This window comes from Rhinoderma darwinii, chromosome 7 (genome assembly GCF_050947455.1).
Source record: "Rhinoderma darwinii isolate aRhiDar2 chromosome 7, aRhiDar2.hap1, whole genome shotgun sequence".
Taxonomy (NCBI): Eukaryota; Metazoa; Chordata; class Amphibia; order Anura; family Rhinodermatidae; genus Rhinoderma; species Rhinoderma darwinii.
Window position 1 is genome coordinate 16674900 of NC_134693.1, and position 23220 is coordinate 16698119.

The 23220-nt window shown below is 44.2% G+C and overlaps 1 long non-coding RNA gene across 3 annotated transcripts; it reads left to right on the plus strand.

Annotated features, from left to right (window-relative positions):
- Positions 1 to 11116: 11116 nt before the first annotated feature.
- On the plus strand, positions 11117 to 21204 carry LOC142657060 (uncharacterized). Of its 3 annotated transcripts, XR_012849798.1 has the most exons (5): positions 11117 to 11222; positions 18651 to 18765; positions 19703 to 19851; positions 20471 to 20675; positions 21077 to 21204. It is a non-coding gene; the product is annotated as an uncharacterized LOC142657060 (long non-coding RNA). The 3 variants fall into 3 exon arrangements; XR_012849797.1 differs by lacking the exon at positions 20471 to 20675 and having other exon boundaries at positions 11120 to 11222; XR_012849799.1 differs by lacking the exons at positions 11117 to 11222; positions 20471 to 20675 and adding an exon at positions 11257 to 11320.
- Positions 21205 to 23220: the final 2016 nt, after the last annotated feature.

The following is a 23220-nucleotide window of genomic DNA, read 5'->3' on the forward strand; positions in this document are numbered from 1 at the left end:
AGGATTGACTAACCACCCGATTTCTTTGTGACATTTCTGTACTTGCTACCTTCTAGAATTACTGTCCTCAACAAGTTTTGGTCCTGTTAATTACCGTATTTATGCCCCCGGGTACTGTGTTTCCCTCCATGCCGACCCCAGCTAGTCTTTTGACCACGTATTTGTCTCATCCTTTTGTACTGTATCTGTCTGTTTGATCTTGACCTAGCTTAAAGGAGTAGTACAAGATTAGAAAAACATGGCTGCTTTTTTTACAGAAACATTGCCACACCTTTCCATGGGTTGTGTCTGGTATTGAAGTAGTGCTGTTTTTGGCTAAAAGCAGCCATACTTCTGTAATCTTGGAAAACCCCTTGAAAGGCTATGTTCACCTTTGAAATAATTTTTGTTTTGTTGTTTACATAAAAATGACTAGTGTGTTTTGTGTAACTTTCTAAATACTTATTAAAAAATAATAATTTTACTTTTTGAGATACAGCTGCTTTGTATCCTGTATACAGAGCAGCTGCATCGTGCGCGAAGACCTGAATCCCTCAGGTCAGTGGGACTGATGGGTTCAGTGTCAGCGGGTCCTGCGTATCTCTGACTTACAGAATCCACCTGTTATCCATCACAGCTCGAACCTGCTGCAACTCAGCACTAGATACAGCTGCTCTATATACAAGAATGCAAAGCAGCTGTATCTCAAAAAGTACAAATAATTTTTAATAAAAAGTATTTAGAAAGTTGCACAAAACACACTGCAGCGAAGGATGGAACTTAAAGGATCAGGTATCTGGAAATCCTTTGTTTCCCTGGTAGAAAAGCCGATGCCCGAGGAGTCTAGCAGCAGCTTCTTCCCATTTACATGAACATACGCGCTCGTCTCATTTGATCATACATGTTTATGGGGGAGTCGGGAGAGATAGCAGTTTGGCCAACAGCTATCTTATTTGTATGGCCAGCTTGAAGCTTGCCATATGTGGATAGATAGGTCATTGACAACTATTGTCTGTGGGCATCTAACAGCCTATCAGATGGACCACAAACGTGTTTGTGGCTTGCACCATGTCCCGACAGAGCTGCATTGTGTGTAATGACAGTTCAGTTCACACACAGCTTCATGTAACATTAGGGTGGTTGTTTGTTTTTTACTTTATTCGACTCCTATAGATTATACAATGTGAACGAGGGTGCTAATGCCTAAGTAAACCAGGTAAAAAGATCTGGGTTGTTGATCCAGTGCATCTTTAAACAAGTAGAATAGCAAAGCCAAATTAAATACCATTCAGGATGTGTATTCAGAGCAATTTACGGAGAACACAATGGGGCAGATTTATCAATGTATTTATAGCAGTTTTCTGAAGTAAATGCATGAAAAATGTGGCCCGGGTCAAACGCCCTATTTATAAAGCCGATGCAGCATTTTGTTTGGCCACAACTAAGTCAGTAAACGGGCTGAGCGTGACTCGGTTATCGACATTTTCTGCCACATTTCTAGTTAGATGGGCTATTCGTGGTTTGCCGCCTACGCCAAATTCAACAGCAGGGGTAGAGATACCGGCACACCAGACACCACTCACACAGTGCCAGTGTTAATAAATCTCTCCTAATTTCTTTTCGATTTTATTACCCAGCTCTGCCATAGAATGGTGAAAAAACCAGTCCGCCTCTCTGGAAGAAAGAAAGAAATGTAAAAATGTATTTCCAGCACATTGCACATGTGATATATGGGGTGGCATTTTTTGGGGGGGGCGGGAAGACAATCAATTTTACATAAAACCACAGAATAAAATAATGCACTGATCCATGACAATTCAGACATTTCAATCTAAAGGGTATTCCCATTGCATAAAGTCATGGCGGGGATATTCTGTTGCTTTATGATCGGTGGAGGTCTGACCTCTGGAACCCTAATCTATCTTCTGAATGAAGGGGCCGTACAGGGAAAAGTTAGAAGGGTGCACAGAATTAAGGCCCCTTACTTCTCAGGATTGGTGGGGTCCCAGAGATTAGATCTCCATTGAACATAAAGTGATGGCATATGCTAGCAATGTGCCGTCACATTATAAGATGGGAATACCCCTGGAAGTTTCAATTAAGTTACCCCAAATGCAAATAAAAAAAATAAAAAAACAAATTAAAAACAAATTACAATCCCTAAAGAATTTACATTGTGATAAATTAAACTTGTGATTTTCTTCTCCTTCGGGATTGACAGTCGTCTATATATACTGGTGATGTTGGTTAAATACGGTGACTGCACCTGAGAGGTAAGGATAGAATGACATTTCCCTGGAGCTTCACACAACCTCAGGGACAGTCCTTTCCGTATAGCTTCATATACATTTTATACCATCCTGGATTATAAGAATATAATAATCTAGGAGGAAAATATAACAATACTAGGAATTTTCCAGTAAGAAATAAACAGAGAACATATTTACCAGGATTATATAATCATTTCAAGGTAATTTGCTGCTAAGACGACATACTGTATCTAAGCCTAAAATGTAGAATTCCAGCTAGTAAACTCCGACCCTTAGGAAATAGTTGTACATTTGCGACTTCATGTACACCGCCGTATTACAGCTCCATTTTGTATGGAGATAGAACAGAGCACCGATAAGGGTATGTTCACACGTGCACGTCCGATACGCCTGAAATTACGGAGCCGTTTTCAGGAGAAAACAGCTCCGGAATTTCAGACGTAAAGGCAAGTGCAGGCATTTTTTGCAGCGTCCATTACGGACGTAATTGGAGCTGTTTTTCTATGGAGTCAATGGAAAACGGCTCCAATTACGTCCCAAGAAGTGACAGGCACTTCTTTGACGCGGGCGTCTTTTTTACGTAAAAAAAAATGACCGTCGGCACAGAACATCGTAAGACCCATTCAAATGAATGGGCAGATGTTTGCCGGCGCTTTGGAGCCGTATTTTCGGACATAATTTGAGGTTAAAACGCCCGAATTACGTCCGTAAATAGGGTGTGTGAACCCAGCCTAAAGGTGAATGAGGCTTTTACTATGCCTCCTTATGTCTCAGATTTCATACAGGAGGTTTTTTGGGTCAGATTCTGCGGGAATAGCTCTGCACATACCTGACGGAGCATTGTATGGCAGCACACGGAGCCCATGTAGCGCTGTACATCCTCCATGTCATGTGCACGAGGCCCGAAGCTTCGACTTGTGATTATAAATTATATCATTTCTGAAATATTATAGGAACTGAAGCACACAATGGACTAACAATTTCCACTCTGACCAAACATTGTCATCCCATTATCAGCAAAGCGGGGGATTATTATGACTGAATAACAGATCTGTTGTGCTGCTGGAGACTAGATAGGCAGGATTACACCACTGATAATAGCAGAGGGGAAAGTGCATATATGTACATACACACACAGCTAGGTCCTCATTCAGACAGCCAGAATGCGACTGTAATGCATATCCCTATGATGCGGTTAGTTCAGGCCATTAGAACTGCAGTCGGGCCAGGACTTTTGGCCGTAATACAGACGCTAAAATGCGGCCATATTACAGCTGTCTGAATAAGGCCTAAGGTTGAGTTCAGATGTCAAGGAATTGATGCAGATATTTGTGTGTTGATCCAACTTCAATTTACTTGAACTGTGGGGTCCGCATCTTGCGGACATCATACGGATGATAAAATGCGGACAAATCATAGACATCTGAATGAGGTCTTTATTTGGTGAATATCCCGAATGAGACTTTACTACATGAATAAATGTCAGTAGATAAAACACACATTCCGGTTTCGGGGTGGGTAGCGCACGTCCCTCAAGCAGCTGTTCTCCTGTGTGGTAATGACCAGACATCACCCAGTCCAGAAAGCACTGGTAACAATGGGAGAAGCTGTCAAGGTAGCGTGGCCGTCTTAAAGGAATGTGACAAAATGCTAGTGACCCTCAGACTGTTGTGTTAGGCCGGGACAGGCGGAGCTGTCAGAGTTAATGGAATGAAGAGAGCCTACAGTGTCCTTCGCTGGTGGAGGGGATAAGGTGCAACACAATGCAGACCTACAGCAGCTGATCCCTACAGCGCGCATGAGACAAGTCCTCGATTGTTTGTTGATTTTTTAAGCATGAGGGTGTACTCTTCTCCTTATACTATAGGTCACCTGAATTTAGACTAAAGGTGCTTTTACACGGGTCCAATGATTGGGCAAACGAGCGTTCCTATGAATGATCATTCCCGATCATTGCCCTCTGTAAACAGTCAACGATCAGCCAACGTTCATCATCATTGTTGGCAGCACATCTCCCTGTGTAAACAGGGAGATGTGCTGCCGACATGATGGAAAATGTATGGAGACTAACGATCGTGGTAACAATCGCTGGTCCCCATATATTACTGATCATGTCTCCTTGTTAATGAAGCAAACGAGCGCCGATCAACAAACTGTCTTATTGATCGGCGCTCGTTTTTACAGCCAAAATAGTTTGGTATAAAATAAACCTTCGGGCACCCTTTTACAAGGCTTGTTTGCTCCATTTAAAATGGAGAAATGATCAGAATGTATGGGGGAAAATGATCGCTAAAATGATCGTACGTTTCCATACATTTTACATCTTGGTTTGCCGCATAAAAGATCTGATTAGCCCCGTTTGTCGGCCGATTGCTGCCCATTTTACACAGGGCAAGGATTGGAAACGAGCACGCGTATGAGCGCTCGTTTGCCTAATCACTGTGTAAAAGGGCCTTTAGACTAAGCAAAATGCACCAGAATTTGGTCACAAATTGCAGCAAAAAAGGTGCCAAATTTATTGGGGGCATTTATTAAGACTGGCATTTCACTGGAGTAAGATGCAACACATTTATTAAGAGCCTCTTAATAAATGTGTCACATCTTTCGGCTGGCTGTGATCCATTCCGCCCCTCCCCCGATCGGAAATAAAAAATATGTATACACACTTTACAACTTCGCTTCTCCAAGCCGGGGCCCTTAAGGCGGGATTCACACGACAGGGATTCCCGGCCGGGTGCCGGCCGTTCATAAATCGGCCGGCACCCGGCTGCATTAGGAATAATAGACCCCTAATGGGGCTATTCACACGACCGATTTTTTGACGGCTGGGAAAACCGCCCGTCAAAAAATAGGACATGCTCTATTTTCAGCCGGGTGCCCGGCCGCCCGGCTCCCATAGAAGTCTATGGGGCCGGGTAATACACGGCCATCACCGGAATGTGTCCCGAGTGATGGCCGGGTCTACCGTCGCTCGCGCACTCTCTCTCCTCCTCCTCACAGTGCAGAGTGCATGTGAGGAGGAGGATCTTTTATTGCTCACTGTAGGAGTCGGAATCCCCAATCCCCGGCCGGGGATTGGGGATTCCGCTACAGGAGAAGTGCGTGACTACACTGTCCATATATGGACACAGCGAAGTCACTCACTTCTGCAGCGGAATCCCCGACTCTATGGCCGGGGATTCCGCTACAGGAGAAGTGAGTGACTACACTGTCCATATATGGACACAGCGAAGTCACTCACTTCTGCAGCGGAATCCCCGACTCTATGGCCGGGGATTCCACTACAGGAGAAGTGAGTGACTACACTGTCCATATATGGACGCAGCGAAGTCACGCACTTCTGCAGCGGAATCCCCGACTCTATGGCCGGGGATTCCACTACAGGAGAAGTGAGTGACTACACTGTCCATATATGGACACAGCGAAGTCACTCACTTCTGCAGCGGAATCCCCGACTCTATGGCCGGGGATTCCGCTACAGGAGAAGTGAGTGACTACACTGTCCATATATGGACACAGTGACGTCACTCACTTCTGAAGCGGAATTCCCGACCTGTGGCAGGGAATTCCTCTTCAGGAGAAGTCAGTGACTACACTGTCCATATATGGACATTGAAGTCAGTGACTTCTCCTGGAAGGGGGGGGGGGATGGGTGGAACCTACAGGGGACTGTGTGGCATCACCTACAGGGGGCAGGGTGGCATCACCTACAGGGGGCAGGGTGGCATCACCTACAGGGGGCAGTGTGGGTGGCATCACCTACAGGGGGCAGGGTGGCATCACCTACAGGGGGCAGGGTGGGTGGCATCACCTACAGGGGGCAGGGTGGGTGGCATCACCTACAGGGGGCAGTGTGGGTGGCATCACCTACAGGGGGCAGTGTGGGTGGCATCACCTACAGGGGGCTAGGTGGCATCACCTACAGGGGGCGGGGTGGGTGGCATCACCTACAGGGGGCTGGGTGGCATCACCTACAGGGGGCATGGTGGCATCGCCTACAGGGGGCAGGGTGGCATCGCCTACAGGGGGCAGGGTGGGTGGCATCGCCTACAGGGGGCAGGGTGGGTGGCATCGCCTACAGGGGGCATGCTGTGTGGCATCGCCTACAGGGGGCTTGGTGGCATCACGTACAGGGGGCTTGGTGGCATCACGTACAGGAGGCTTGGTGGCATTACCTACAGGGGGCTTGGTGGCATTACCTACAGGGGACTTGGTGACATTACCTACAGGGGACTTGATGGCATTACCTACAGGGGGCTGGGTGGCATTACCTGCAGGGGGCTGTGTGGCATCGCCTGCAGGGGGCTGTGTGGCATCGCCTGCAGGGGGCTGTGTGGCATCGCCTGCAGGGGGCTGTGTGGCATCGCCTGCAGGGGGCTGGGTGGCATTACCTACCAGGGGGCTGGGTGGCATTACCTACCAGGGGGGCTGTGGCATTATCTACAAAGGGCTGTGTGTGGCAACAAATTTAAATGAAATTCATCCGATTTTAAAACGGACAGGGAAAAAAACCGATGCAAATCGGGTCCAAATCGGCCGGTAAAAACGGCAACTCGGCCCGGAACGGAATCGGAACGGATGCAAACCGGCCGGGAAAATCGGCCAAAAACGGCCGATTTTCCCGGCCGACACTCGGACCCTGTCGTGTGAATGAGGCCTTAGGCTCTCACTGCAGGCTCATACAAGGTACTGATACTGAGTAAAGTGTCACATACGTCCGGACGCTGCCTGGCGTTAGTACCTTGTATGAGCCGCAACTTGCAGTGAGAGCCTCAGGGTATGTTCACACAGAGTGTTTTCGGACATTCTTCGGGCCGTAAACGCCCGAAAAATTGGAAGTAGAACACCTCCAAACATCTGCTTATTGATTGCAATGGAAAAAACGGCATTCTGTTCCGATGGGCCGCTTTTGTTTACGCGGCTGTTTTGAAAAACGGCCGCATAAAAAAAAACGGCCACGAAAAAGAAGTGCAGGACACTTCTTGGGACGTTTTTGGAGGTATTTTTCATTGCCTATTGAAAACAGCTCCAAAAACGGCCGTGAAAAACGCCGCGAAAATAGCGAGTGGCTTCAAAAACGTCTGAAAATCAGGACCTGTTTTCCCTTGAAAGCAGCTCCGTATTTTCAGACGTTTTTAGTCTAAGGCCTCGTTCACACAGAGTTTTTTTGCAGGAGAAAAATTCTGCCTCAAAATTCCGTTTGTCCTTCCTCCACGTCGTTTGCCGCGATTTTTGCCATGTTTTTCGCTGTGTTTTTTGCCCGCGGCCTTTGAGTGCTACGGGCAAAAAATTCTGCGAAATACGCTTTCTCTGCCTCCCATTGATGTCAATGGGAGGTCAGAGACATAAACGTGCAAAGATAGGGCATGCCCCTTCTTTCTCCCGTGAGGCGGTTTTACCGCTCGCGGGAGAAAACCGCCCCAACATCCTATTGAAATCAATGGGAGGCATTTTCGGCTGGTTTTTGACGAGTTTTGCGGAGCGGTTTCCGCTCCAAAAATATAGTCAAAATACTCCGTGTGAACAGGCCCTAATGCGTGAACATACCCTGACGCTATGTTCACACGCTTAACAAAAAACGTCTGAAAATACGGAGCCGTTTTCAAGGGAAAACAGCTCCTGATTTTCAGACGTTTTTTAAGCCACTCGCGATTTTCGTGGCGTTTTTCACTGCGTTTTTTACGGCCGTTTTTGGAGCTGTTTTCAATAGTCAATGAATAATACCTCCAAAAACGTCCCAAGAAGTGACCTGCACTTCTTTTGACGAGACATCATTTTACGCACTGTATTTTGACAGCGACGCATAAAATAAAGGCTTGTGGGAACCGAACATCGTAAAACCCATTGAAAGCAATGGGCAGATGTTTGTAGGCGTATTAGGGGCGTTTTTTTCAGGCGTAATTCGAGGCGTAAAATGACCAAATTACGTCTGAAAATAGGCTGTGTGAACATACTCTTATAGAGTCTATGAAAAACGGCACCAAAAACGTCCCAAGAAGTGTTCTGCACTTCTTTTTCGCGGCAGTTTTTTTGCGTGGCTGTTTTTCAAAAGGGAGTAATATATATACATCTTTATCTTTATGTGCTGTATATTTGCAGTCACAGACATTCTTGCACCTGCATCTAAGTTTTGTTTCATTTTGTAGGAATGTGCTTTTCAAAACTTGTGTTGTTTCATATATCTATGTAGAGATAAGCAGCACTCTGCGACAGATTCCAACACGGTAAGGGTATGTTCACATGGCTGAAATTACGGAGCGGTTTTCAGGAGAAAGCAGCTCCGTAATTTCAGACGTAATGGCAAGTGCAGGCGCTTTTCGCTGCATCCATTACGGACGTAATTGGAGCTGTTTTTCCATGGAGTCAAGGGAAAACAGCTCCAATTACGTCTCAAGAAGTGACAGGCACTTCTTTGACGCGGGCGTCTTTTTTATGTCCGGCTATAGGACCTTTTAATGCTTGAAAAAGGTGCTATAGCAGGACGGAAACGTTGCAGCTGTTGACTGAATAAATCACATACTTTTTGGAACCATCGGAGTGCTGTGGGATTTCTTTTGTTATATATATATATATATATATATATATATATATATATATACACACACACACACACACACACACACACTACCGTTCAAAAGTTTGGGGTCACCCAGACAATTTTGTGTTTTCCATGAAAACTCACACTTATATTTATCAAATTAGTTGCAAAATGACTAGAAAATATAGTCAAGACATTGACAAGGTTAGAAATAAATGATTTTTATTTTAAATAATAATTTTCTCCTTCAGACTTTGCTTTGGTCTTGGAATGCTCCATTTGCAGCAATTCCAGCATTGCAGACCTTTGGCATTCTAGCTGTTAATTTGCTGAGGTAATCGGGAGAAATTTCACCCCATGCTTCCAGAAGCCCCTCCCACAAGTTGGATTGGCTTGATGGGCACTTCTTGCGTACCATACGGTCAAGCTGCTCCCACAACAGCTCTATGGGGTTGAGATCTGGTGACTGCGCTGGCCACTCCATTACAGATAGAATACCAGCTGCCTGCTTCTTCCCTAAATAGTTCTTGCATAATTTGGAGGTGTGCTTTGGGTCATTGCCCTGTTGTAGGATGAAATTGGCTCCAATCAAGCGCTGTCCACAGGGTATGGCATGGCGTTGCAAAATGGAGTGATAGCCTTCCTTATTCAAAATCCCTTTTACCTTGTGCAAATCTCCCACTTTACCAGCACCAAAGCAACCCCAGACCATCACATTACCCCCCCCCCCCCATGCTTGACAGATGGCGTCAGGCACTCTTCCAGCATCTTTTCAGTTGTTCTGCGTCTCACAAATGTTCTTCTGTGTGATCCAAACACCTCAAACTTCGATTCGTCTGTCCATAACACTTTTTTCCAATCTTCCTCTGTCCAATGTCTGTGTGCTTTTGCCCATATTAATCTTTTCCTTTTATTAGCCAGTCTCAGATATGGCTTTTTCTTTGCCACTCTGCCCTGAAGGCCAGCATCCCGGAGTCGCCTCTTCACTGTAGACGTTGACACTGGCGTTTTGCGGGTACTATTTAATGAAGCTGCCAGTTGAGGGCCTGTGAGGCGTCTATTTCTCAAACTAGAGACTCTAATGTACTTGTCTTGTTGCTCAGTTGTGCAGCGGGGCCTCCCACCTCTCTTTCTACTCTGGTTAGAGCCTGTGTGTGCTGTCCTCTGAAGGGAGTAGTACACACCGTTGTAGGAAATCTTCATTTTATTGGCAATTTCTCGCATGGAATAGCCTTCATTTCTAAGAACAAGAATAGACTGTCGAGTTTCACATGAAAGCTCTCTTTTTATAGCCATTTTGAGAGTTTAATCGAACCCACAAATGTAATGCTCCAGATTCTCAACTAGCTCAAAGGAAGGGCAGTTTTATAGCTCCTCTAAACAGCCAAACTGTTTACAGCGGTGCTAACATAATTGCACAAGGGTTTTCAAGTGTTTTCTAATCATCCATTAGCCTTCTAACACAGTTAGCAAACACAATGTACCATTAGAACACTGGAGTGATGGTTGCTGGAAATGGGCCTCTATACACCTATGTAGATATTGCATTAAAAACCAGATGTTTGCAGCTAGAATAGTCATTTAGCACATTAACAATGTATAGAGTGTATTTCTTTATTGAAAAAAACTGTGCTTTTCTTTCAAAAATAAGGAAACTTCTAAGTGACCCTAAACTTTTGAACGGTAGTGTATATATATATTATTTAACAGATTTTTTTGTTATCTCATTTTATTATTCGAAGGGGAGGGCACGGTACGGGGCCCAACACGAGCATTTAACTTGCTAAGCCCCACAGCATGAAATCTACGGCATCAAGAAGCTGGTGTAGATTCCTGCTATAATTTACGCAATTCTCCTATCTTAAGTTATAGTGCATCTGTCGCGCCGTGGTGTCCCCGCACCCTTTTGCCAAGCACCACCCGTTAAAGTGGCGAGAATGGAGTAAAATGTGACTTTTCTCCACTAGAAAACTAGTGTAGAAAGGTTAATAAATTTCCCCCATTAGATTTTAGACACTTTTACTGCAGCAGTTTAACAAAAATGTGTCTGAAAAATGGGGTGGGACTCAAAGGAGTGATAAAATGCACCAAATCTACACATTTAACCTTTATGTACAATTAAATTACTAACTTTAACCGCCTTATCCATATAAATAGATAAAGAGTCTACCTCATTTAGCAAAACATCCTAACAGAAAAACCGGCCTGGTTGCCCACAGCAACCAATCACAGCACAGCTTTCATTTTTGCAGAGCAATTTATGAAATGAAAGCTGAGCTCTGATTGGTTGCGATGGGCAACAAGGCCGGTTTTTCTGTTTGATAAACAAGGCCTGTTAATAAGTGGGTGTAAAGCTCAACCTTGTAACATTAAGGCCTCAGTCATCTTTGCCGGATCACTGCCATCTCCACAGGTCGCTGCATGGCAGCCGGATGGTCAGTTTATTGGCAGCTGTGACTCTCTCCTGTTTTCTTTCTTTTGTGCTCCATGATTGATGGTTCCTCTACTTGTAATTACATTTATCCATTACCAGGTGAAACATTTTACGTGGAAGTGAAGTTTCCTAAACACAAAACTTTCAAGTTATTCAGTGGCTCATCTCGAGTCTTCTCTTCATCTGCCTGCCACAAGCTGCCATTATGGCGTCAGACGTATTGCAAGATTATTTAGCGTATTAAACAAGGGCGTCACTACAAAGTGCAGGACCCCATAGCTAACTTTGGAAGGACAACACGCCTTGACGCCACCGATCCTGAGAGTGAAGGGTCCGCAGCGCTACTTTAGCGTTATGTCCCCTCAGGGTACTGCATTCACTTGAATGGCGCAGTGTTGTAGTTCCCTGCACAGCGGGTGGCCAGGAGTGCCGCTGTCCTGGGAAAAACCTGAGAAGGACTAAAGCAGCGCTGCGGCCCCTCAAATGTAAGAAACAGTGGAGGTCCCGGGAGTCGGACCCCCATTGATGACAAAGCGATGGCATATCCTAGCGATATGTCATTATTTTTATTCATTTGTATAGTGGCAACATATTCCGGACAGCTTTGTGTGATGGAAATAAGGGTATGTTCACACGCAGTAGCAAAATACGTCTGAAATTACGTAGTGGTTTTCGTCTGAAAACAGCTCCTGATTTTCAGACGTTTTTGTAACTACTCGCGTTTTTCACGCTGTATTTTACGGACATTATTGGAGCTGTTTTTCAATGGAATCAATGAAAAACGGCTCCAAAAACGTCCCAAGAAGTGACACGCACTTCTTTGACGCGGGCGTCTTTTCACAGCGACACGTAAAATTACACCTTGTGGGAACCGAACATCGTAAAACCCATTGAAAGCAATGGGCAAATGTTTGTAGGCGGAATGGAGCAGTTTTTTCAGGCGTGATTTGAAGCGTAAACAGTGCGTGTGAACATACCCTAACTCTCTCATAAGATCCGTCAGCAGCAGTTAGCCTGCTTGTTGACGGCTTCCAGGTAGAAACAGATTTATTTATTTTTTAACATTTTTGTAAAATCAAAGGTGGAGCTTTATTTTAGTAGCGGAGACTCTCCCGTTATTTTGGAAATACATGTCCATGCTTGTCCCAGTTACAGAGTGGAAGCTTTCTGGGATTTGTAGTACTACATTGCATGCAGCAGCATATGGCGCCCATGTGTTTTGTAGTTTATACCATTCATGTAATATGGACACATTTTTAATTGCTTCCTTCAATTAGATTTTGTCCTTCTTACTTCCTCTCCTTCACTTAATCCACTGTTTGATGGGATGCAGAGCACGTGTCAGGATGAACAGGATGGTAAATGGAGATTCTGCTTTCTAGTTTCCAGGGAAATAAAATAATATTTAATCTCAATAGGAATGAGAAGAACCGAAATGTCAACTATGTACATCCAACTTGGTTACAAATCGATGGACGACTAGTCGGATGGGTTCATAGATTTACAGAGGAGTAACAGGAGGCTCCTGGACCCCAGTGCAAAATTAGTAAAGGGCCCCGCACCTACCATGTGCCATATACAATACTGGCGTCTTCTTATGTGGCAGAAAGCACTTTGGGGCCCCTTAGAGTCCGGTCGCGTAACTACCTTTGCACCCCCTATAGCTAGAAGATTATAAGCTCAATTGAAAACCCCTATGGAGGCTAGAACAGCTGTAAGGCGATAAATTGTGCATGATCAACACGTTTTACCGCAGTGCAATATCACCGTGTAATGTATTTCTATGGGGGGTGGGGGGAATCACATGAAGTTGCAATAATTTCATTCAATTCCCCCACTCACTAAATATATTTAAAAAACATGCGATAATGTGTGGTTGACATGTTATACAACATCACAATCTGAATTCGTTTTCTCTTTCCCTTCTCAAAGAAGAACGTTCCCCTACATTTTCAAAAACCCATAATATAATATTGCATAACATGTCATTGTAAATTTGCGCTACAATCTAATACAATATGTCGCTATAAAGCCTTAAAACCCATTTACACTGGCCAATGATCGTATGAACGCTCGTTCCCGATCATTGGCCCGCGTAAATATGTAAACAATTCGCCAACAAACGAGTAAACGCTCGCTTGTCATCTGATCACACCTTTTATGCAGTCTAGAAGATCACCGTTGACGGAAGAACATCCCCCTGTGCAAACAGGGTGGGGGGGGGGAGGGCTGCCGACAATATGCAAACTGGGTCCAAATTAAAAGGGCCCTTAAACGAGTGCCGATCAACTTGTTATATCTGCTTTCGGAGTCTGACCGTGTAATCCAGCCACAATAATGGGGTTGGGTATATACAGATTTGCCATTCAGGACCCGGGGAATGTTGTGTACTAATCCCTGTTGCAGCTGTAACAGTAGGTATATTTGATGTCCGTGGTAAAGTAAAAGCGTCCTTCTCCTGTCCCTCGGGCGATCTGAACTAGAGGGATTGGGCGATCGTTTGGTGGGTCCTGATAAGATGGAGTTAATCATTTTACATCGGCTTCTCACGATTTGGTAAAGTCAGTGGGGCATACCTGGACGCCTCACCCCCTGGGGGGGAAAATAATAATCTGGATTTACTTGTTTTTTTAATCATGAAATCAAAATGAGTCGATAATTAAAAGTTCTGCACTTAGTGGCGGCTTTCAGATTGTGTTGAGGATAGATTGCAAGCTCACGTGATAATGGACTGTGAGCTGTGACTATAGAGGTACCATTTTTGTATTAGCAGCCGATCATCCCATATTCGGGTGTTAATACAGGGCGTGCATGAAGGATTGAGGTTGTGCTACATAGACTAGACATAGACCACTAGTGTGAACTCTTTTTTTAAAGGCAAATGCAGACAATTCCCAAGACGTTTGTAGCTTTTCATTAGAATACTCCTACAGGTAGAGAGTCATTCCCATGATAACATATTAGGAAACGGCTATTTATGCAGTTCTCTAATGTGTCGCTAAAAACGGCCAATGTGCGGAGCTTCACAAGAAGGAAATCTGGTTATCGTGAAAAAAAAAAAGTTACAAAATATTCAGCGTAAAAATGTATTTACAGTAAAATTCCTTTAAGGTCCCATGCACACGACTGTAGTTTTCATCCGTAGTTACGGATCCGGTAATTACAGATGAAATTGTGGACCCATTCATTTCTACAGGCCACGGACACCTTTCAGTATAATTACGGATGTGTGTCCGGGCCACAGAAATGATCCGCAAAATATAGAACATGTCCTATTCCTGTCCGCAATTGAAGCATGGACTCGCCCATAGAAGTCTATGGGCGCTTCTGCAATTGCGGACAGCTACGGATGTGCATCTGTATTTGCGGACAGTAAAAACCCTTTACGGGTGTGCGCAGGAGGCCTAATCTGGCATGTGATGGAGGAGTAAATCTGATAACCTGCATTGTAGCAAAAAGAGTCCCATGACGGATTATCAGGAAGTTACGTGATAATCTGGCCTTTCGGTTCCTGGGTAGCGGGTTCACAGCAGCCATGGCTTTGAAGGTCCAAATCATCCGTGTTCTGGGGCATCGGTGGCGTGGAAATTTCTACTAAATTGCCGAATTATTAAAATGTCGCCTCTAAGGAAGCTCTGCCTGGACCTTTCAGGGTGCTTCAGAAATGGCAGGATACACTTAGATTAGGAAAAAAGTGCAAACATTTTTTTCTGGGCATTTGTTTCTACATTACGGGTATATTCACGCTTTTTGTCAGGTATTTCTGCAGTGATTTTAGCAAAAAAATATGGCAAGAGACACTGCAGCGTTTTGGCCAGACAGCTGTATTTCTTACCACGGATATGTTGCAGCATATTCTTAAATCCACAGCGATAAAATCCACTGTGTGTCAATGAGATATTGTACTGTACCTTGTTGCAGATGAATGTGGCCTTAATGTCACATTGCAGAAAGTTGCGTGCGTGTTTGCATTTGATTTTACATGATTTAGGAGGAAGGCGTCTCCTTTTCAAAGCCTAAAAAATATGTAAGTTGCATTCCATAAAATTGTGATCACATATCATCGTATGCAATTATAAAGGGGTTGTCTCGTGAAGACTTTCTAAACCTTGGGGATGGCCAGCACGGTGGCCCAGTGGGGAGCAGTGTTGCCCTGCAGCGCTGGGGTATTGGGTTCTCATGCAACCAAAGACAACATCTGCATGGAGATTGTATGTTCTCCCCATGTTTGTGTGGGTTACCACCAGGTACTCCGGTTTCCTCCCATACCCCAAAAACATACAATTTAGATTGTGAGCCCCAATGGAGACTGTAAGTGTGGACCTTTGTACAATGCTGACGAATAAGTAACAGCAATTAATAAATACCTCTGCCATCATGTTGTAAATTTTCCTCATTGAATTCAATGGGGAGGTAAAAATCTGCAAAAAATGCCAAATGGTACAATTTTCCTGCGGAAAATCTGCAAATCCGCTGCAAAAACCCAAGTAGGGGGCGGGAGCCCTATTTCCGGCTTTAAAAAACTAATATATAAATACACCATACTCACCTCCCCTGGTCTCCTGTAGCGATGCCTCACGGCTCCCAGCGCATTAGGACAAACAGAGAAGGTGAATGAATTGTTATAGACCAATGATGAGAGGCTGGAACTCTTCAACTGACGACCAAACTCCAATATACAGAGGAATTAGGCTGGGTTCACACGACCATGTTACGTCCGTAATGTACGGAACGTATTTTGGCCGGAAGACCCGGACCGAACACAGTGCAGGGAGCCGGGCTCCTAGCATCATAGTGATGTACGATGCTAGGAGTCCCTGCCTCTCTGCAGGACAACTGTCCCGTACTGAAAACATGATTACAGTACGGGACAGTTGTCCTGCAGAGAGGCAGGGACTCCTAGCATCGTACATAACTATGATGCTAGGAGCCCGGCTCCCTGCACTGAGTTCGGTCCAGGACTTCCGGCCGAAATACGTCCGTCCATTACGGACGTTAATGTGGTCGTGTGAACCCAGCCTTAGGCTGGGTTCACACGACCTATTTTCAGGCGTAAACGAGGCGTATTATGCCTCGATTTACGCCTGAAAATACGGCTCCAATACGTCGGCAAACATCTGCCCATTCATTTGAATGGGTTTGCCGACGTACTGTGCCGACGACCTGTAATTTACGCGTCGCCGTTTGACAGCTGTCAAAAGACGACTCGTAAAATTACAGCCTCGTCAAAAGAAGTCCAGGACACTTCTTGGGACGTTTTTGGAGCCGTTTTCTCATAGACTCTATTGAAAACAGCTCCAAAAATGGCCGAAAAAACGGCGCAAAAACGCAGCGAAAACGGCGCGAAAAACGTGAGTTGCTCAAAAAACGTCTGAAAATCAGGTGCTGTTTTGCCTTGACAACAGCTCCGTATTTTCAGACGTTTTTGGCTCAGCGTGTGAACATACCCTAAGGGTATGTTCACACGAGGGCGTCCGTAACGGCTGAAATTACGGGGATGTTTCAACCTGAAAACATCCCCGTAATTTCAGCCGTAACGGCATGTGCAGGCGCTTGAACGCCGCGTCCATTACGGACGTAATTGGCGCTGCTATTCATTGGAGTCAATGAATAACGGCTCCAATTACGGCCAAAGAAGTGACAGGTCACTTCTTTGACGCGGGCGTCTATTTACGCGCCGTCATTTGACAGCGGCGAGTAAATTACGCCTCGTGTGAACAGACAAACGTCTGCCCATTGCTTTCAATGGGCAGATGTTTGTCAGCGCTATTGAGGCGCTATTTTCGCACGTAATTCGGGGCAAAAACGCCCAAATTACGTCCGTAATTAGCGCGTGTGAACATACCCTAAACCATCTACTTTCATGCCAAATCCCACTGCCAACATTCAAGGTCTAAAGGCAATTACCTCCCCCTGTCCCGAAGGGGGGATGGGGTCAGACCTTGACCCCCCTAGGTCATCCCACTTCCTACTAAACAGAAGGGAGCTATTACCTTAGAGACTTCCAGAGTCCTGGGGTCTGGAGATTTCCTATGTCAGACAGATTCTCCAGCACCTGAACCAGCCACATAAATAAACAAGTTCGGTAGACGGGGATAGGGGGATTTTCAGCAGAGCGGTCATTACACCTGTCCAGGTTTTAACAGGGTCACCCGTATCAATGACAGCATCATAGTCTCTGAAGTGGCAGAAAAATTGGTGCCATGTTTATAATGGGATTATCAAGGCTTCTGGGTCGCCAAAGCCCTGACATATTATACGAAAAAAAGGTGTGGGGGGGGTGTTTGATAGGTGTTCTTGGCAAACATCAGTGGTCTCCAACCTGTGGCTCTCCAGCTTTGAATCTACATCTCATACCAAGCCCTGGCAGCCTGTGACTGTACGGATCCTGGCTTTCAGACGGGCGTAATATAGGTGTTTTTTTGTGCCCATATAATGGACACAACAACCGGACCTCCTGCAGTTCATCAGAACCGGAGAAGCTGCTATGGTGGGGCCTTAACTCTGTTACCGTGGAAGGTCCGGGGATTGCATCCGTAATACTGCCGCAAAAAAAGCACCTGTCTTATGCCGGTCTGAAAGCAGTCTTACAGCTTGCATTAGATTCCGTAGCTGCATTAACAATTCTGCAGGTTTCAGAGCTGGAATCTCCCAGCATGCCTTGCTTTTTTAGTGTCTGCACAAAGCTTGCCCTCTGATTTTTATCCTGGGGGTAGGGGTGGGACAGTTTCATCCACGTTTAAAAAATAAAATGTCTGCCTATATGAGAATGGCAAACCCAGATCTTATACACCTAGGCCTCCATTGATAGCCACAGCAGTATTGTGAATGCAGCTCTGGAGTATAAGGGTATGTTCACACACAGTGACCAAAAACGTCTGAAAATACGGAGCTGTTTTCAGGCGAAAACAGCTCCTGATTTTCAGACGTTTTTGTAGCAACTCGCGTTTTTCGCGGCGTATTTTATGGCCGTCATTGGAGCTGTTTCTCAATGGAGTCAATGAAAAACACCTCCAAAAACGTCCCAAGAAGTGACATGCACGTCTTTTTACGCGCCGTATTTTGACAGCGACGCATAAAATTAAGGCTGGTGGGAACAGAAAACCGTAAAACCCATTGAAAGCAATGGGCAGATGTTTGTAGGCGTATTAGGGGCGTTTTTTCAGGAGTAATTCAAGGCGTAGAACGCCCGAATTACGTCTGAAAACACTGCGTGTGAACATACCCTCATGCAAATTGTAATTCAGAACCAGTACACGAAACTTAACACAATTAATTTAGAAAGTCATAAATACGTTTTCATCCATTAAATACTGCAAAAAAATCTCAATGTAAGAGGATCCCAACAAAGATAAAACCGCCTCATGTTATTGGTACACCCCACTGCTGCTTCGGTTGGACATTTCAGTAACTGCCACCATGTTTTCAGTTAGTAATATGAAGAGACCTGGGAAGGGACCTGCTTGGATTACGACACGTTGTGGAGTGTCCACCAGATGAGAGGACCAGAGATTAGACACAACTGAAGGTGTTCCCAATGTCAGGTTAGAGCATAAAGCTAGTAAAATAAAGTAGTTCTATAATGTCTGATAGTAATATAATGTAACAATATAAGGTTAGTAGTAATGTAATGTCCAATTGTAACATCTAGATAAAGGGGTTATCCAAATCAGGCAACAGTTCCTCGCCCCACAATCAGCGGTTATTGAAGGGGAAAGCGACCGGTGACTGTTCATGCCTCCTGCGAAGATAACCCCCTATGTGTTATAGGGTATAGGGTCTCCTCCAAAAATATTGTGTCAAATTAGATGGGAAAGCCAGAGAATAGCAGCGTTTTATTTTGCTACAATAGGGTTCATTCTTCCAATTCCTGTAAGATATCTGTGCCCCTTTTACCCAAAATTGAATTATCAGGATGTCTGATTGGGGGCCACTTGCAGGGCAAGGTCAACATAATGATGTCGTTCTTAACCACCAGAAAGCTTATAGCCAGATCCAAAAAGAAGCAAAAAATTATTTTTCTCATCTAATTTTTACAAAATTCCCCACAACTGGAATATGTTGCAGTTGTACCTCATACCCCTCAAAACTACAATAGTAAATAATGCAGCTGAATTGCCGCTATTCAGAATCCCCAACATGACCTAATTTTTTTAATGGCACCTTCCTGTTCATGCTCAACAGTGCCCCCAGAGCATACGAGTGGCAAAACCAAAAAAGATCTGAGTTTTCGACTTCAAGTCAAGAAAATCTTCAACTATCAATAAAGGGTTTGGGTCATGGACCTTCCAATAATGTCAGAAGGCTATAAAAAAAAATGGAACTCCCCTTTAAATGTCCTTGTGTGCAGCAAACATACATAAACTCAATACCCCAAAACTGTAAAATAAAAAGCGTCTGACACAACTGGATCATCATTTCTATCTGTATGACTTGTGAACACCCCAGACTTGACTAGTTGTTTATTATAAATTCCTACAGGTTTTAAAGTTAATGCGACCGACATACTGAACGCGGTACCTGTAATTCTAAACAGGCGTCGTTATAGAGGCCGACAGCTCCGTGTGATCTTACAGAGACTGAGGGAAGATGTGTGGGCCTATCTCTATAGACAACCCAGGCCCTAAACAGTATGTACAGAAATATATAAAATGCTGATAAAATTATATTCACCATAACACGTCGGTATACGCAGGGCCGGCCTTAGGTTGGATGGCGCCCTGTGCGGGATTCTCTATTGCTGCCCTCCACAAACCAAAAATTAACCACATATGTATATACACACACACACACACACACACACACACACACAAACTGGAACATAAATATTGTACAGACATAAAGAAATATTACGAAAAACAGGCAAAGGGAAATAAAAAAAATTAAAATGTATATTGTATAAATTTACGTGTGTGTGTGTGTGTGTGTGTGTGTGTGTGTGTGTGTGTGTGTGTCTGTATATACACATACAGGTATATATATATATATATATATATATATATACACACGCACACACACAATAAATAGTTAGGACTGCATATAACATATACTACATTCTCTATGTAACACCACAGATAACACACAGAGATAGCTCATGGAGTACAGATAATGTAGTAGATGTTACATGCAGTCCTATGTAACACCACAGTTATCACACTCTGATAACTATACCCACACAGGCAGAGACACACACACACACAGAGACATATGTACACAAACAGGCACTTACCATCTCTCCTTGCTGCACAGGCTTCTTGCAGGACAGGCTGTGGGCGGAGCCTCCTCCTCTGCTCTGCCTCTGCTTCCTCCATGTGTGTGTAACTTTGACCAGAGAACAGAGCTCAAACGGCCTGCACAGTGGAGCCCCCTACCTTTTGGGGGGCTGCAGAGCCCGATGCATTCGCACAGGTCGCACATCCCTAAGGCCAGCCCTGGTATATGGCTATATGAGGAGGTATATATATTTTATGATCAAACATAATGCCACTGAGGGTTGGTGTTAGATTAGAAAAGTCGGTCTGATTTTTTTCCCTAAAACAGCGCCGCTTCTGTCTAATGGCGGTGTCTGGAACTGCATTCAAGTGAATGGGGCGGAGATATGATATCAAACTCAGCCATTGGACTAGAGTGGCGCTGTTTATAGGAAAAGAAAAAAAGCATATGATTTTTTTTTTCTTATTTTAGACAATATAAAAATTAGGAATATCATGGACGCTGTAGCTGTGGTTTATTCAGCATTGTGGATTATACATTTATTGGTTGTACGTTTTAGGTCTTGTGTGATCACGGTTTTATATATTGATTATTTTTTTCTATTCTTTATTGCTGGACTGGATTATCCATTTTTGATGTGAGGATTGGACCATTTTATCCGGACCTATTCCATCGACGTGAAGAAGAAGTTATGGAAGATTGGACAACAAATATTGTCATCCTATTAGTTGTTCTTATATCCCGCTGTTGATAAAGGGCCTTGCTGATGACTTCTATTATTCATAATTTTTTTTGTATTAATAGCTCTCTCTCTAGCTTTAAAAATCTGATACTCTGGCATCCAATAGTCTAGAAATTCCAATAGTCCGGCACTTGTTTCTGGAACAGAATAGACTTAGAAGTAAAGATAATAAATCACAAAATGATATATCTGAACATCAAGTTGAAGACCCACTGCATTATAGGCGCTCAGCTAAACTGTTAGGAGTGTCTGACATCAAACTTGCTGACACTTTCCAATAACAACCAGCAGAATTGTGAATGCAGCTCTGGAGTATAATACAAGCTGTAACTCTGAATCAGTACATTAGAAGTAATACAATATTCTCAACTGTCTTTACACAGATTATATCTCTACAGTAAATAAACTGTGTAATGGTGATCAAGACATTATCTCTTTAATATTTAGAACAGATTCACATTTAGCGCATTTGTTCCAGAATTTCAGTTGTGGAATTCGCACTGAAATTCCCCAAAGTACAGCATAATGTAAATGAATAGAGTTTTAAAACAATAACTACATTCAGTTACAATGTAAAAACAAATCCGCAGCGGTTTATAAACATGCTGCAAATTGTAGATTTAGGGGTGGCAGAGTTTTGACGCAAATCCATGTCAAAATCTGCATGTATTACATGTAGATTTCACCTTATGCATTGAAAAGAGAAATCCGCAATAAAAAAACCTGCAACTTTTGCGCAACCTAAGGAGCATGCTGCGGATCTGAAAATTTTCCCGCTGAATTTTTCTTTTCTATCTAAATGGCTTTTTAAAATCCCCATTCACATGTAATGTACTGTTTATTGGCACGGATTTGCGGTGTGGAATCTGCAACGTAAATCCGCTGCAATTTCACCACGTCTGAACATACCTATAAATGCAGAGGATTTTCACGGCGGATTTCATTCATTGCCTTGCAATGAGAGAAATCCATAGCTATATCCGCACCAAGACCTGCTCAAAATCTGCATGTAACATGTGGATTTAGATCCGGACTTGATGGCCAGGTAAGGCTCTGTTCACATCTGCGTTGGGTTCCCGTTCTGACGGAAAGCTCAGATGGAACGTCAGAACGGGACCCTGAGCAGGCACAAACAGACACCGACGGAAACCAGAGGTTTCCGTTTCCATCACCATTGATTTCAATGGTGGCGGATCCGGTGCCCGTGGTTTCCATTTGTCTCTTTTGTGCACCGGATCCTTCGTTTTGCCGGAAGCAATAGCGTAGTACGTCAGAACGGGACGCCAACGCACATGTGAACAGAGCCTAAACTGCGTTATATTTATGCTTTGTGTGAACCCGGCCTTACACCCCACTTTTAGATGACTCCTGAGAAAAACGTGTTGGGGTCCTGGGCTAGGGGGACATCCCCATTTTCTACAGAACTTATTTTTTAATTTGTTCATTCTTAGGGCTTGTCCACACGTAACGGAATTGATGCAGAAATTCTGCAGACACTAGCAGGGGAAAAACTGCACCATTTTCGGCGTTTTTTACTGTAGAAAATGGTGCTGATTTTGCTGCGTCTTTTTCATTGTTGGGGGATGGTGACCTCTCCTCTGAAAAACGCAGAAATTCAGTTCACTTACCGCAGTAGGAATTGACATGCTGCGATACGAAAAATACGCACCAAACGTCAATTTCTGGCCGCAAATTTCACGCAGCGTGTGGATGAGATTTGTTGGATCTCACCCACTTTGCTGCTACTGTATTCTGCTGCGTTTTTTCCATCCGCAATTCCGGACTGAAAATACGCAGCAATTCCGCTACATGTGGACCAGCCCTTATTCCGGTGTATTTATCTTCACCCCTTAGGATCACGCGCGATCTTTCATATGAAATACTACTGGCTGTGATCCCCATCCGTTTTACCAGTTATTTTTATTATATGGGATTACAGGTGAACCAATTTTTTTTATCCGATTCGCATTTCGCCGGCCATTAGGAAGTTCTGGCAAATTAATTGAATTCTATGGACCAGCAAATCAGATGAATCGATTTGCTG